The sequence below is a fragment of the Callorhinchus milii genome, unplaced genomic scaffold (assembly GCF_018977255.1).
Source record: "Callorhinchus milii isolate IMCB2004 unplaced genomic scaffold, IMCB_Cmil_1.0 Scaffold73, whole genome shotgun sequence".
In the NCBI taxonomy this organism is placed as follows: Eukaryota; Metazoa; Chordata; class Chondrichthyes; order Chimaeriformes; family Callorhinchidae; genus Callorhinchus; species Callorhinchus milii.
This window is the reverse complement of record NW_024704814.1, coordinates 202,987-216,798: the sequence shown is the minus strand read 5'-3', so window position 1 is coordinate 216,798 and position 13,812 is coordinate 202,987. Positions and strand designations below refer to the sequence as shown.

Here is a 13,812-nt window from a genome sequence, read left to right as displayed (position 1 = left end):
TGAGGGTGAGGCTCTGGGTGAGGGTGAGTGTGTCACTGAGTGTGAGGGCAAGAGTGAGGGTGAAGGTGAGATTGTGTGTGAGGCTGTGGGTGAGCGTGAGAGTGTTGGTGAGGGTGTGGATGAGGTTGAGTGTGTGGTTGAGTGTGTGCATGTAGCTCAGGATATGGATATTGTTAGAATATACACTTTTTGTATAAATTTAGAATCATAATGGGTTAACTTTTAAGTTGAGTGTTGGGGACAACTGGACTGAGAATCATGGGATAGGACACATCTGTTTTCTTCTGTTTTTGAAAGAATAACGGCAGGGGCAGGGGGTCACCTCTTATCAGTAAATGACAACACGCCCACAGAGGTAACGGTCCAAGGTACCAGTCGACACAGGATCTCGACTGAGCAATAAGTCACTGGATTCTGACAGGGCCGAGCGACAGAAGGCAACCCTCAAGAATAGCAATTAATGAGCAAGTTGCTTAAACTAGAGGACCTCGGGACCCTCCCGGGATACTGATAAGGAATAACCAGCCACTTAAAGGGAATGTACTAATAATAGTTGGGACGATGGCCGCGCCTACGTGAGCTATGAAGTATGAAGGGGAACTTGTTAAGTAACTTTACATGTGTGTAGCAGGCAATTAACCGAGTGCATTAATCGATTGGGATTCTGAGTATTAAAAAGAACAAATTTGAGCGTGTGTCTCTTATTTGGATTCCCAACAATTTGGTAGGATTCCCCAGTAAATAGAAAAGGGGGTTACAATCAAGCCATGACGAACGTTTAATGATGTTGCATGTTTGAATACATCAAGGTCTGATTGTTTTTAAAGTTGAATATTTGACTATATTGGCTAGGAAGTGGGTGACTGTCTCCTTGAATGTTTGAATACTTCAAGTAGAGCCAGTAGTTTTGAGTCAGCTGTGGGTGACACACCAATATATAGCTGGGGCCAAGCTTGAGTAAGCTGTGGATACCACACTAGGGTGTAGTCGGGACCAAGCTTCGGTAACGGTCAGGCATTTGAGTACGCTGGCGATTGCACCAGGCATTTAAATGTGCTGATGTGCATGTGAACGACATTTGAATATATTGTGTGTCGATGTAGAAATTGTGTAAGTGATGGAGTAACTTTCGGGCATTCGAACAATCAGTGGGAAATCCACTATAACTTCCGGGTAAGGAGAGGGACCAGGACTGATAGTAATTGAATGTTGATTTCAATTGTGACTGTGGTCGCTGGAAATAACCTGTTGGTTACGACTGAGCTGTGAAACTCGAGAGAAAGCTCATTAAGAGACTTTGCCTCCTGGAAGTGCCATCCTCCTTCCCAGGTTGTGTGACCTTGTGCTATTTTTCTGACTTTGTATTATCTGTCTTTTTGTACTGTTAGGTTGTGTAACCTTCTATTATTTTTCTGATTTTGTATTATGTTTTTGTAGTTTTGTGATACCTCATGTTCATTCGGTATCCAGGTGGAGATGTTAAAATATACACTTTTTGTATACTGCTATAATCATAATAGATGTTGTGAATGGGTTAACTTTTAAGTTAAATGTTGAGGGACGACTGGAGTGACAGTCATGGGATAGGAATCATCTGGTTTTCTCTGTTTTTGAAAGAATAACGGACAGGGGCAGGGGGTCACCTCTTATGAGTAAATGACAACACGCCCACAGAGGTAACGGTCCAAGGTACCGGTCGATACAGGATCTCGACTGAGAAATAAGTCACTAGATTCCGACAGGGCCAAGCGACAGAAGGCAACCCTCAAGAATAGCAATTAATGAGAAAGTTGCTTAAACTAGAAGACCTTGGTACCATCCCGGGATACTGATAAGAAATAACCAGTCACTTAAAAGGAATGTACTCATGATCCCACACCACAAATTAATGAGCACCAGATACAGTCCTAAACGGATCAATCCTCTATCTTAAACAATTAGATCAGACAACAAGGGGTTTTAAGGACAATGTGTATGTGTGTGAGGCACTACGCCCCATGAGGTGTTCACGTGCACTCAGCGTGATTTCAGCAGGTGATCTAATGTCCGCACCATGAATGGATGAACATTGGGATAAGAGTTCGGATAACTTTGTGTACGGAGCCGTCCCGGGTCGTGGAGACAAGGATACGGGAGACGGGGCCGTCCCGGGTCATGAAGACAAGGATACGGGAGATTGGGCCGTCCCGGGTCGTGGAGACAAGGATACGGGAGATGGAGCCGTCTCGGGCTGCGGAGACGCGGATACGGAGATGGAAGACTGAGAGCTGGAAACACTAAGACTGAGGATATCAGATGGAAGATTGAAATCTGAAAGCAAGAAGACTGAAAGCATGAAGAATCAAGCTTGTGTGCTGCAAAGACACAGTGTTGAACTCTTGAACTCGAGATATCTATAGTGGTGTTATTCTGTTATAAGATCTGTTGATTGTACCGGCCTTTGGTCTGACCCATCGGGATATTGGGGAATAACGAACGAATAATAATGAAACAATCTGATATATGGTTAGAGGAATTAGCGTTATTTCCTTACAGATTTGGCTGATTTTATTTTCTAACAACGGGCAAGGAGAGAAAACTAGGAGTGAGAATCTGGTGAGGAAATATGAGCATGAGATAAGTGAGAAAACTGATATGAACAACAGCATCACAGTTACATTTGTGTTGCGCATTTCTCGTCGGGAGAACGTCTAAGTCACTGGATAATCAACGTTTCTGACCCGAGCTACGGGTGGGAACTGGGAAGTGTGGAGGACAGGGGGAAGCAGGTTGATTAAAGCACCGTTGAAGAGGAAGATCTTCAGATGGGTCTTGAAGGAAGCAAGGGAAGGGGCAAGGCGGATGGACTGAAGGTTAGAGTCCTAGATGGTGGGGGCAGGGTGGCAACGCTGGGAAATACCAGAGAAGAACAAAGTGGGAAGTAGAGATAAGATTGAGTGAGTTGATTTGGGCATCGAACTGGATCTAAATGTGCATGATGGTAACAACGCAGTGGGAAGCCGTGAAACCGCGGTGGAAAGCCGTGAGGTAACGAAATATGGCTGAAAGCAACAGAAGTGTCCCACAATCAGTCTCGTATGAGTATTAAAGTGAAGGAGTTCACCCTCCGGAGTCAAGGGGAGCAGATGATGACGCTAAATGAGATTATGGCGCTGTTCCAAAAGAGGTTAAGACAGGAACGAATAGGCCTTGTAAGAAAGAATGACCCGCTCCAAATGCCGTAGTCGGACGTCCAGGCTTTTATGGAGAGGCACTATGAGGAACTGCGAGGTATGAGGGAAATAATGGAAGTGGATGGCTGGGCATCCGAGTGGGAGGTGTAGCTGAAGCTGCTCTGAAGACGTGAGGGGAGTGGTGGTCACTTCCCCTCCCGATTTAACATTGGGACCTTCGGGGGCACACTGTATTGACCCGGACTGCCCCGAGCATGCCTGAGAAGCGGACACGCGGTCCACTACATTGCAGTCGGCACACAGACTGTGTTCCGGAACAGCAAAAGTTTCGACCACCCGGCAAAAGACTGTCCTAAGGGCAGAAGGTGTAATAAGCGCAGCGAAAGAGGGACATCTTTACCATAGCTACCAAGGAGGATAGGACAGAAACCTATCCTCTAGACCTGGAGTCCACGCAATGCAGCAGGTGATGGAGCTAGAGCAGCCAATCACACAAAAATGCCTCCGATAACATGAGAGGTAAAAAAGAAAATTAACAGATGGAGGAGGTCACGCTGAACGTGGAGGAGAAGTAAATAACGGCCCAAACAGAAAAACCGGGAAGAGAGGATGGGCAGAGTGGGAACAACAACAACAAGATTCCATTTATAGAGCGCCTATCACGTCGGGAGGACGTCCCAAGGCGCAGTACTCTTTTGGGTCAGGACCCGAGCAGGGGGGAATAGTCAGGGTGAGGGGAGGGAAGAGTAGAGGGATTAGGGGAGGCAATGAGTGGAGGGTAGCTGATAGGATCATGGAGACTTGCGCGGGAGAGGAGATGGTTTGTCGAGTTCTGCATGACGTGCCACCCGTTGGGAGAAGCGATGAGGATGCCGACAAGCATGGAGGATGAGAATTCAAGCCTGCATGTGATGAAAGTTTGGATGAGGGTCGTGACGGCCTGCAGTTAAAGTCTGGCTAAGCCAGGCAATATTGCAGACATGGATCAATGCAGAGCCGTTCAGCGGTAAGGGAATCTTAACTTCGTTCAGTGAGAATCCAAAGAGAGAAGATGGGCAATTTAATAACACATCAATATTTGTTCGAGGTTGCATGACATTTGTGTAGACACATGTCATTCCTCAGAAAGAGGAACCTGTTCATGTATGCTGGGTGAATATAATTAATAATACATATAAACCTTGCATTGGATATAACGCTTTTTCTCGTCTTCCGGACATCTCAAAGCGCTTCACAGAATAGACTGTAAAGTGAATTGACTGTATATTTGTGGTCGAACCACGGCAGCCAATTCCGAACAGCAGCGTCCCACAAACAGTCATGGATTGAAAATGACCAATTTATTATTGTTTTGCTTTGGAGGGATTATTATTATGGTATGGAGTAAGGAAATTCGCCCAAAGTTCCCCCTGCCTGGAATTGAACCCAGGTGTCTCGCTTGCAAGGCGAGCGCTCTAACCACTGAGCTACAGGACTCCACTCAATATCAATACTCCTACAACAAAATAACCCATCCCTGGACTCCACAATTATCTATTCATCTCATTCGGACACTTCAATCCATCCCTTGAAACCTCAAGTCTCTATCCTCTCACACTAAATTGTTGATGATAACAATGTATGTTTGAGTTATTGTAGAATAATGAGAGACAGAGACAGGATTTTGCTATTTTGAAAATATTTATTTAGCGATGATACAGACAGAGATAAGAATGTCAGATAACTTTCTGCAGTTGAACGTCAACAACGTGGAGTCCATCCTGATTGTTTCCCTTCAGCGACTACACACTTCATTCTCTTACAGCATCACCATTGATGAATGCATTTTGCATCTCACTGAGATACTCTGAAACTTGTCATCTTATTTGACCCTCAATATCCTTTCTACTCAACATCCTAACCATGATATGCTCTGCTTTCCTTCCACATCCACATCACTGACCGGCTCCGCCACTATCTCACTCCTCAGTCTGCCGAAACCGTCAGGCTTGACAACACTAATTTTCTGCTTGTCAACCTTCACACCTTTTCGCTCCATACGCTGCAGATAATCCAAAACTCTGCAATTTATATCGTCTCTGACACCAGGCTCCGTGATCCTACCGCTGTAATCTCACCCAGCTCCACTAGCTTCGCATCCCCGAGAGAAGAGAGTTAAAAATCCTCATCTCACTTCGAACCCTTCCAAACTCTTGTTTCTTTCTACAATAATGAACTGCTAATATTTATCAATCTGGTGCTTCCCTCCATTCAGCATACATACACACCATTGGCAGTCGACCATTCAAAGTGTCTGCCCTACCCTATGGGACTGCATAAACTATTTCCTTAGCCTCGCTCCCGACCCTTCCTAAAGAAATATAAAATAATCCTTGCACTTGATAAATAATACGAATATGGAAATCCATGCATTAGATTAGCGCTTCATCACATCTTTGAGATGTCTCAAAGCGGCTCATAATGAATCGAATTGATTGCATATTTAGTGAGTAAAGCGCTATAGCCAATTGGTCACAGCACTGTACCACAAACAGCCATGGACTGAAGTAACCAGTTTATTATTATCTTTTTTCGCAGAAATTATTACCCTCGGAAAAGCGATCCGCCAATCGACTAACATTCCTGTTCCTGCATACTGCTAGGTAAACAGAGGTATTTCACCCAGTCTGGAATTCAACCCAGGTCTCCCACTTTCGAGGTGGGTGCTCTAAGAACTGAGCTACAGAACTCCACGATATCGAGATTCATCACGTCTTCCACATGCCGCAAAGCGTTTCACAACATATATTGTAACGTGAATTCACTGTATATTTAGTGGGAGTAATGTGGCAGCTATTTACGCACAGCAGTTTCCCGTAAATTGAGTGACCAAATAATTATTAGTAGTTTTTGAAGGGACCATTAACCATACAACAACAATAACAACACAATTACATTCACAGAGCGCCTTTCACGTCGGGAGGACGTCACAAGTCGCTGGACTGTCAGGGGTCAGGACCCGAGCAGGCGGCAGGTGCGGTGGAGGGGTAAGCGGGAGCAGAGAGGTGACCGAATGCACGGTCGAAAAGGAGGGTTCTCAGTCCGGCCTTAAAGGAGGCAAGGGAAGAAGCGAGGCAAAGGGACTGTGGGATGGAGTTCCAGGGTATGGGGGCAGAGAGGCTGAAAGCCCGGCTACCGATGGTAGGGCGGTCGGGCGGGAGACATGGAAAAGCCCGGAAACCGCTGAACGGAGGGAGCGGGCAGTTTGGTATGGACTTAGTAACTCAGAGAGCTCAGAGGGGGTAAGGTCATGATGGCATTAAAGGTGAGGACGAGGATCTTGAACTCGATCCTTTGGGGGATGGGGAGTCAGTGGAGTGCCTTTCATGCGGATGGAAGCGGTTAATAGCAGATACAACATGACTGAGCTTCGGGAACGTATGGCAAAGAATGGAACATCTAACTCTTGGTCACAGGCTGAGGACAATAATAGACAGTTTGAGTCTGAGTTCTGAAACATTTACTTTGAATTACTCTGAACGCTGCTTATTTGTCTAAACGGTCAAACTGCCTTTAGGGAATAAAGCTTAAATTGAGCGGAGCGAGGAAGCGATTTGGTGGGAACTGGGAATGGAGCTGCAGAGAGTTTGGCGAATTTCCTGGTACCTCAAACGATTATGGTGGGGCGGCCAGTGCGGGAGCGGAGGAGTCGACCGGTGCCGTTGAGCGAAGCGAACATATCTGTTAGTATGGTAGATGTGGTTTCAGAGATGGCGTGGGTCGATACAGTGACGGAACCTTTATGAGAGAAGTGAATCCAATAAGCCATAGGGAGCCAATGCAGCCGAGCTGGGACGGGGTGCCGATCCGAGGGGGGGAGGGCAGCAGAGTTGTGGAGATGGGCTGCACAGCCCTGGGGACAGAAGCAAAGGCATAATGCACCGATACACACAAACCATTTGTCAAATCAGATTTGTTTTGTGGCAGCAATTTCTCATTATTGCCACAATTTGCATATCAATTTTAAGGGATATTTTCCTCCATTTTTCAATTCCTCTCTGAATTTAGCCTGGGTCACAGCATAAATACATGTGTTTGTGCAGCTACTGAGAAGCTGCAGCATCCACCCAGTCTCATACAAAACATAGACTGGATCATTGTTCCCAGAATAAGAATAGTAGTTTACAATTTTTCTACATAAGTAGCACACAACATAAGTCATCCACAAAAGTATAAAACTCCCGGATATAGCGAAGAGAATTACGATGGATTTTTTTCTGTTGATCATCTCGGAATCATTAGCATTTTCGGTGCCTTTCTGGACGAGAAGACATCTGCGGATTCTGTTTGCTGCTAAAATATGTCTGATGGTCAGAGAGTTGAGCAGCAAAATCAGAACCAAAGAAACACAAGGAGTTAGTAAGGTACAAGACCAGGAATAAACTTCCCAGGCTCGTGAAGCATAATAACTATCCTTGGTCTTGCAGAACCACGGTAGATTATCAATTGTGTACCAAGGCTGATAAATAAAATACCAGGGAATGTTTCTGAAGATGCTCAGAGAATAAATTGTTCCTATCACCACAGCCGCTGTTCTCTCGGAGCAATATTTTGTTTGAAGCCTTTGACAGCAAATTGCTACAAATCGATCAAAGGTGAAGGCCACTGTCAGCCACACAGAGCAGTCAGTGGCTGCACAAAGCAGACTCGTTCCAAGCGAACACATTGGAGTGAGGTCCAGAAAGCAAATTGGGAAGTAAAGATAATTCAAACGGGTCAATATCACGTCACTGATAATAACGAGAAGATCGGCCGATGACATGGCTACCAGGTAGCGAGAGATGCATCTGGAGAGACCACACTTTCCCCGGCATAGGATCACTATTGCAATTAAGTTAACTGTAAGAAAGAAGTATGTCAATTACTGCCCAGTTCTCACCAAAAGCATAGGATTAACACCAATGTAGCATCGAGGCAGAATAGGTCAATCTTTCGTAAAGAATCCAACAATTTTGAATCATGAGGTAAACTGTCTATTTCATATACACCGGTATCGCTTCAAATATATAATCCACAAGATAATATCAGCCTCATACATATTACCTAGAAATACAATAATCTGTTTCTATTCTATGGATGAAATATCATATGACAAAAACAAATCCAATTTGTATTCAGCTTCAGTTCAAACTAAAGTCAGGCTTTGAAATCACGACCTGAATGTTTAACTCATGTTCCTCTCTGCAATGTTGCTGCCTGAACTGCTTCGTGTTCTCACCCACTTCTGTGTTGAGGTTATATTTCCAGCACCTGCAGTATTTCCCCTTTTGAACTCTCACTTGGATTACGAAAAATGCTGCTTGATGCTGAGGGGGTGTTGTGTTTTCAGAAGTTCGGTCCTTCGGATGAAACATTAACACCGGAAGCTGAAGTCTACTCAGGTGAATGTTTAAGTATACTGCGACACTATTGGAAAATTAACGTGACTTTCTCTCTGTGTCTTGGCCAACATTCCAAGAACAACTCTTCATCATTCACTTCATCGCTATATGTAGGTTTTTGTGATTCTTCAATTTGCGTTTCGCCTACAGATTCCACATACACTACAACTTTCACTATAGGCACTTGATGAATCTCCAACAAAATGATGCAAAAACGGAAATTCACATACATACAATATGCACTGCTATGACTTGAATCTTGGACAATACTATTATAATATATCTATCGTAGGAAAAAGTCTTCCAGCTGTATGAGGATTATTTCGGGCAGTGGTTATCAGGTTGTTGAGAGACGATGCAGACTCGATGGGCGGAATCGTCCCCGCTAATGATATAAATATTTCTGATTAATATGAAAGCCGTAACGGAGAAGATATGGTACCTGTTTCCACATTTGTGGAAAGTGGTTTCGATACTTAGAATTTGGCAAACTGTCAAATTAATTTCTTCAATTAGGAGCCGATTTTCTGTCAGTTATTTTAAGATCCCCATCTAAAAAATAATCAAACGTGGTGCACTCTGAAATGCAAATAAAATAAATAAACTAATCGAATAAGAGAAATCTAAATGAAGTAGATATTCTCCCTCAACATTTGTGACAATAACTGTCAACCCAGAATAGTTACGGAACATTTTCACTCTCGTACAACACATGATTTTAATTTATTTATTGAAGACGTACCTGGAACACCAATAACAGCCAGAAAAGGGTAGTAAATGTACATTATCTGGAATATTGTGTCTGGCTTATACACCTTTTCTGAAAAGCTGTGATATTTCTTCATGTTTACATACATAGGATGGACTGAATCCAAGACATTGGATAGATTTCTATTTATAGAGTAAGATAGAAAAGTCCCAAAAGGCCAATTATCCAGAAATGCACTGAGATTAAATAAAGTGAATAAAACATTACTCTGCTGGGATAAGGGTGTGAGGGAGTCTTCTGGGAGGAGGGTTGGAACCGCATTTGTTGCTTTGCAATGAAATTACGTAATCAACGTCATCCTCTCTCACGATGTCGGTTGTCCGTTTCCTGAGACGGACGAGTGCACAAATCTTCAGGGCTCAGTGTTTGACAGACCGCCAGAATGGCTGATCGGCAGGAAATGGAAGGTCCGTCCGGTCACTGGCTTCAGTGATCCTTCCCACTTGTCTCCTGTTAAACACAACAAAGCTCCAATGCGTAGACTTTTCCCAACCAAAAGATTGTGAAGCATTTTTTGCCATGATTTTATCTACGGTTTGAGCTGGAAAAGGTCATCATTTACCCTCATGCGCTTAAGGGCCGTGCCCCATGGTTCTCGTCAACCTCCACATAACACTCTCCTTCCGCAGGTGCTTTCCATATTTGCCATAAATCCACCTCACGGCTTCACGCTAGAACTTACAGGTCCATTACAGAAAGTCTCCCCGCTGCATCCCCAGGAGATTGGTAGCGTAAAGGGCCTGTGGGAGCTTCTCAGCATTAAATGGGTGAGGGCATTGCCATCGTTTCCTTTACACAATTCAGGCACATGTCCCTTCCCATTGAGCATTGTTTCCACCAGTTGGAGAGGAGATTTTAAGCCTTCCAGCAGCCGTTACCCCAAGCATCATATAGTCTTTACCAGCAAGCTGGCGGGCATCTGCATTTATTGTGATGGGAGGACCATTCCAAGACATGCCAGTCAACTTGATGCCCCTTCGGGGTCCAAATCCAATGATTACACCAGATGACGCTATCTCAACACCAGCTGCTTAATCCAGGTCTTCTAGTGAGATGCATTGGCAAATAGATGTGCCCGAAGTGAAGCGTTCCCCGTCTCCAGGATTCTTAACAGCAGATCAGAGAAGGCCGGAGCCCTCATTGACTGTAGCTGCTCCGTGTTTGCCATAAACCCACATCATTGTTTGAACCTGGATTTTGCAGATGGGCCGGAGGAAGCCTGTCTGCTGCATTCCTAGGATCTCAGATCCATAAATCGGACTGTTGCTACCACAGATCTTGTATGACAAAGACTTGACCTGCATTGAAGCGTTGCTCTCCTGGAAGAAGGATGAGCCTGATCAGAGTTTCTGTCACCATTTCTCATTGCAGTCGTACAGAACAACGTCCAAGCTGAAGTTGATGTCCTCCCTGACCTGGAGATATGAATTGGAGTCAATAATTAGGATAATGCCCCTTGTGTCTTCCAAACAATTCTCGCGATGTCTTCCCTTGGGCCGCGCAGAACCTTGATTCCGCACTTGCCATCCACTCATATGCAACGTGGCAGTGTTATTGTTTATGGCTGACACATCCCTGAAAAGCATTTAGAAGTTACCTTTACAGAATGATTTAAGCAGTAATAACAGATGCATCATAATACAATATGATTATTATCGTATTATCCACGACAACATTTTATAGCAAACGTACTAGGTTTCCTGAAATGTGTCTATATCGCTTGGACTGTCCAGCATTTGTGACATTTTGTAAGTTGATTTTTTTTCATTCCACCAACAAGTGGCCACGGAGACATTGCTTATATCGTTTGGATAATTTTATTGACTTGGAACATGTCTTCTTCGCCAAACAAAAACATTTTGTTATTCTGTCCTTTTCAGCGCTTTGAGGCATCTTCGCGAACCGACAGGATGCTATAACAAATGCACAGATTATTAATCTTTTGAATTCGTGGCAAGTTGCGTATGTTAATAGTTTTCAGCTCCTTGGGAAGTCCTCCCGACCTGAAAGGCTCTACACAAGTTTAACCGTTTTGTTTTTGTTGTTGTCTTGTGTGACGCTGCAATGCGCAAACCTTGTTTCCAAACAGATGATCAGCATAACTGGCGGTTGACCTGGAGAACGTTTTATTTTGAAAGGAGTTAAACAGGTCAAATAAGACGCATCAATGAAGAAAATACGAGAAGTTCGTTGTCACAATCACCACATCTCCATTTGATGACTGCAGGAGATTCCATCTCAGAAACGCTGGGAGCGAAGTCCAACGCCTTAACCACTCGGCCATCGCAGCAGCTGTTGCCATTCGCATTGTGAAGGTCGATTTCTTAATTATAACAGTTCTTAAACTGGCATTTTGGGGAAAGGTCTGAATTAAGGGATTTTCCTTGTTCGCATGATATCAGATTTCCCATAAAAAAAGTTTAAATATAGTGAAAAATTGGGTTCTGTTTTCATCTCTACCAATAGCGCTTTTCATTAAGTAGATTTTGTGGAATCAAAGTGCAGAATTGTTTAAATAGTAATATATTATTATTATTATTAATCGTCGATATGAGTTTGTGTCAGAACAGACAGGTGCTTTATTGTGCTGCGTTCAGGTCGCTGTCCTCTTTCAACGTTGTGGGTCCGAGTTCAAATACCGACAGACTTAATATTGTTTAACCTCTTTGCGGACAACCCAGTCGATGACATTAAGAAGGTCAAGCAATAATCCTGGTCTGTGATATGGCATTTCCGATGCATTGGATTCATCCATCGTTATACCGCGATGTCATTGTTAATTCAAGTTTTGAAAATTCCTGCGTGAGACGAGGTGGCCGAGTGGTTAAGGAGATGCACTGCTAATCCATTGGTCTCTGCACGCGTGGGTTCGAATCCCACCCTCGTCGCTTTATAGACTTTGGCTGAATGTCTACATTTTCACCGGATCTTCATTTCTATGCCAAGTTTTTGATGAAATTAGAGTTTGGGGATTCCGAGGTCGCAGTACGTTTTAACAATATTGTAATAATTATCTAGTCCTCCAAAGCGCTCTCCTTCTTTGTGAGAGTCTGGAGCATTCTCCTATCTCCCCCCGGTCACCTCCTGAAGTCTCCTACAAGTCCGAAATACTAACCCTCAACAGCCATCTCCCACGACCCTTTGTACTATCGGCCACAATCTTCTGGATGTCCCTCGCTGTCAGCACCATAGTACAATTAGTGGCTTTGCTTTCAGCCTCGATGTTACCAAACTGTGGAACTCACTGCCTTTATCCCTCCACCTTGATCACACCAACACTAAGCCAGTCTTCAAATCGCAACTGAAGAGCTTAAGCAGGTTTCCTTACTCCGCTCACCTCTGTTTACCTCACGTTAAGTAGGATCTCGGTTCTAGTCGATTGCCGGATAGCTTTTCGGGGGTTAAAGTACCAATGAATGCTTAAATTTGATATAGCGCTTTTCGCTTATTCTAGCCATCTCAAAGCGCTTCACAGAATACGCGGTAAATTGAATTGACTGTATATTTGTGAACGAATACCTTCAAAAGATAATCTCTAAATAATCCATTCAAAAATAGGTACCTACATATTTAAATCACTGTCACTCATTTCATTACTGTTTGTGGGAAACTGCTGTGTGCAATTGCCTACCATGTTGACTTGTTACTGATAAGAATATACGAAATGCAAGACGAAAAAAGACGAAGGACCATCTCGTTCGCCTTCCCACCTAATGGCGTTCCCACCGCGCATACGTCCCAATCTACCTATGTACCATATCCCATAAGGTTATATTTTCTGAAAGAAAACTATATATAAGAAAATAGACAACTGATGTTGTGTGACATGTATAGAAGGAATTGTTCACTGTATCCTGAGCATCACGCGAGAATGGACTTCCGACTACTGCAGTGGTATCAACTTGCAATTAACGGTGCGCTTTTGAAAGACAAGCTAAAGCCGTTCGGTCAATGTCAAGGTATCGTTTTGGTTTTCTCTGAGTGCATATTGTAGAAGTGAGTTTGAAAGTCAATCTCGCTGAAAACGTAAGAGAGGACCAACTGTTTATACCAGAAATCCTTGCATGGATAAAACAAGCGACACCTACTTTGAAGTACGAAAACTGGTAAACTGTCACGTACCCTATTTGAAATCCATGAAACTTAACAAGAAACGAATGCGCGTCTCGTTCAAAGCAGGTGAAAATTGTCAGAAAGAACCTTGAATTCAGATGGCAATTAATGCAAAATTGTCTGTTCGATAGTTAACACTGAATTTCGGATGCTGTCATTTCTATATTTGAAAAAAGATGAACTACAGAATTGTGTAGAGAAACTTAACATATTTAATCTGTTTGCTGGGGAATATATCTTCTTCAAATAAATTAAGCCGATTTTTGAATGAAGTGAAGTGGGATCAGAGAAACTATAGTGAAGCAATTCGGTGAGAATGGGAAATTGATGCAGAGCG

The 13,812-nt window shown here is 43.6% G+C and overlaps 1 non-coding gene across 1 annotated transcript; it reads left to right on the top strand.

The window, feature by feature from the left end:
- Positions 1-12,168: 12,168 nt before the first annotated feature.
- Positions 12,169-12,250, top strand: trnas-gcu. The gene has a single exon. It is a non-coding gene; the product is annotated as a tRNA-Ser (tRNA).
- The last annotated feature ends 1,562 nt before the right edge of the window (positions 12,251-13,812 follow it).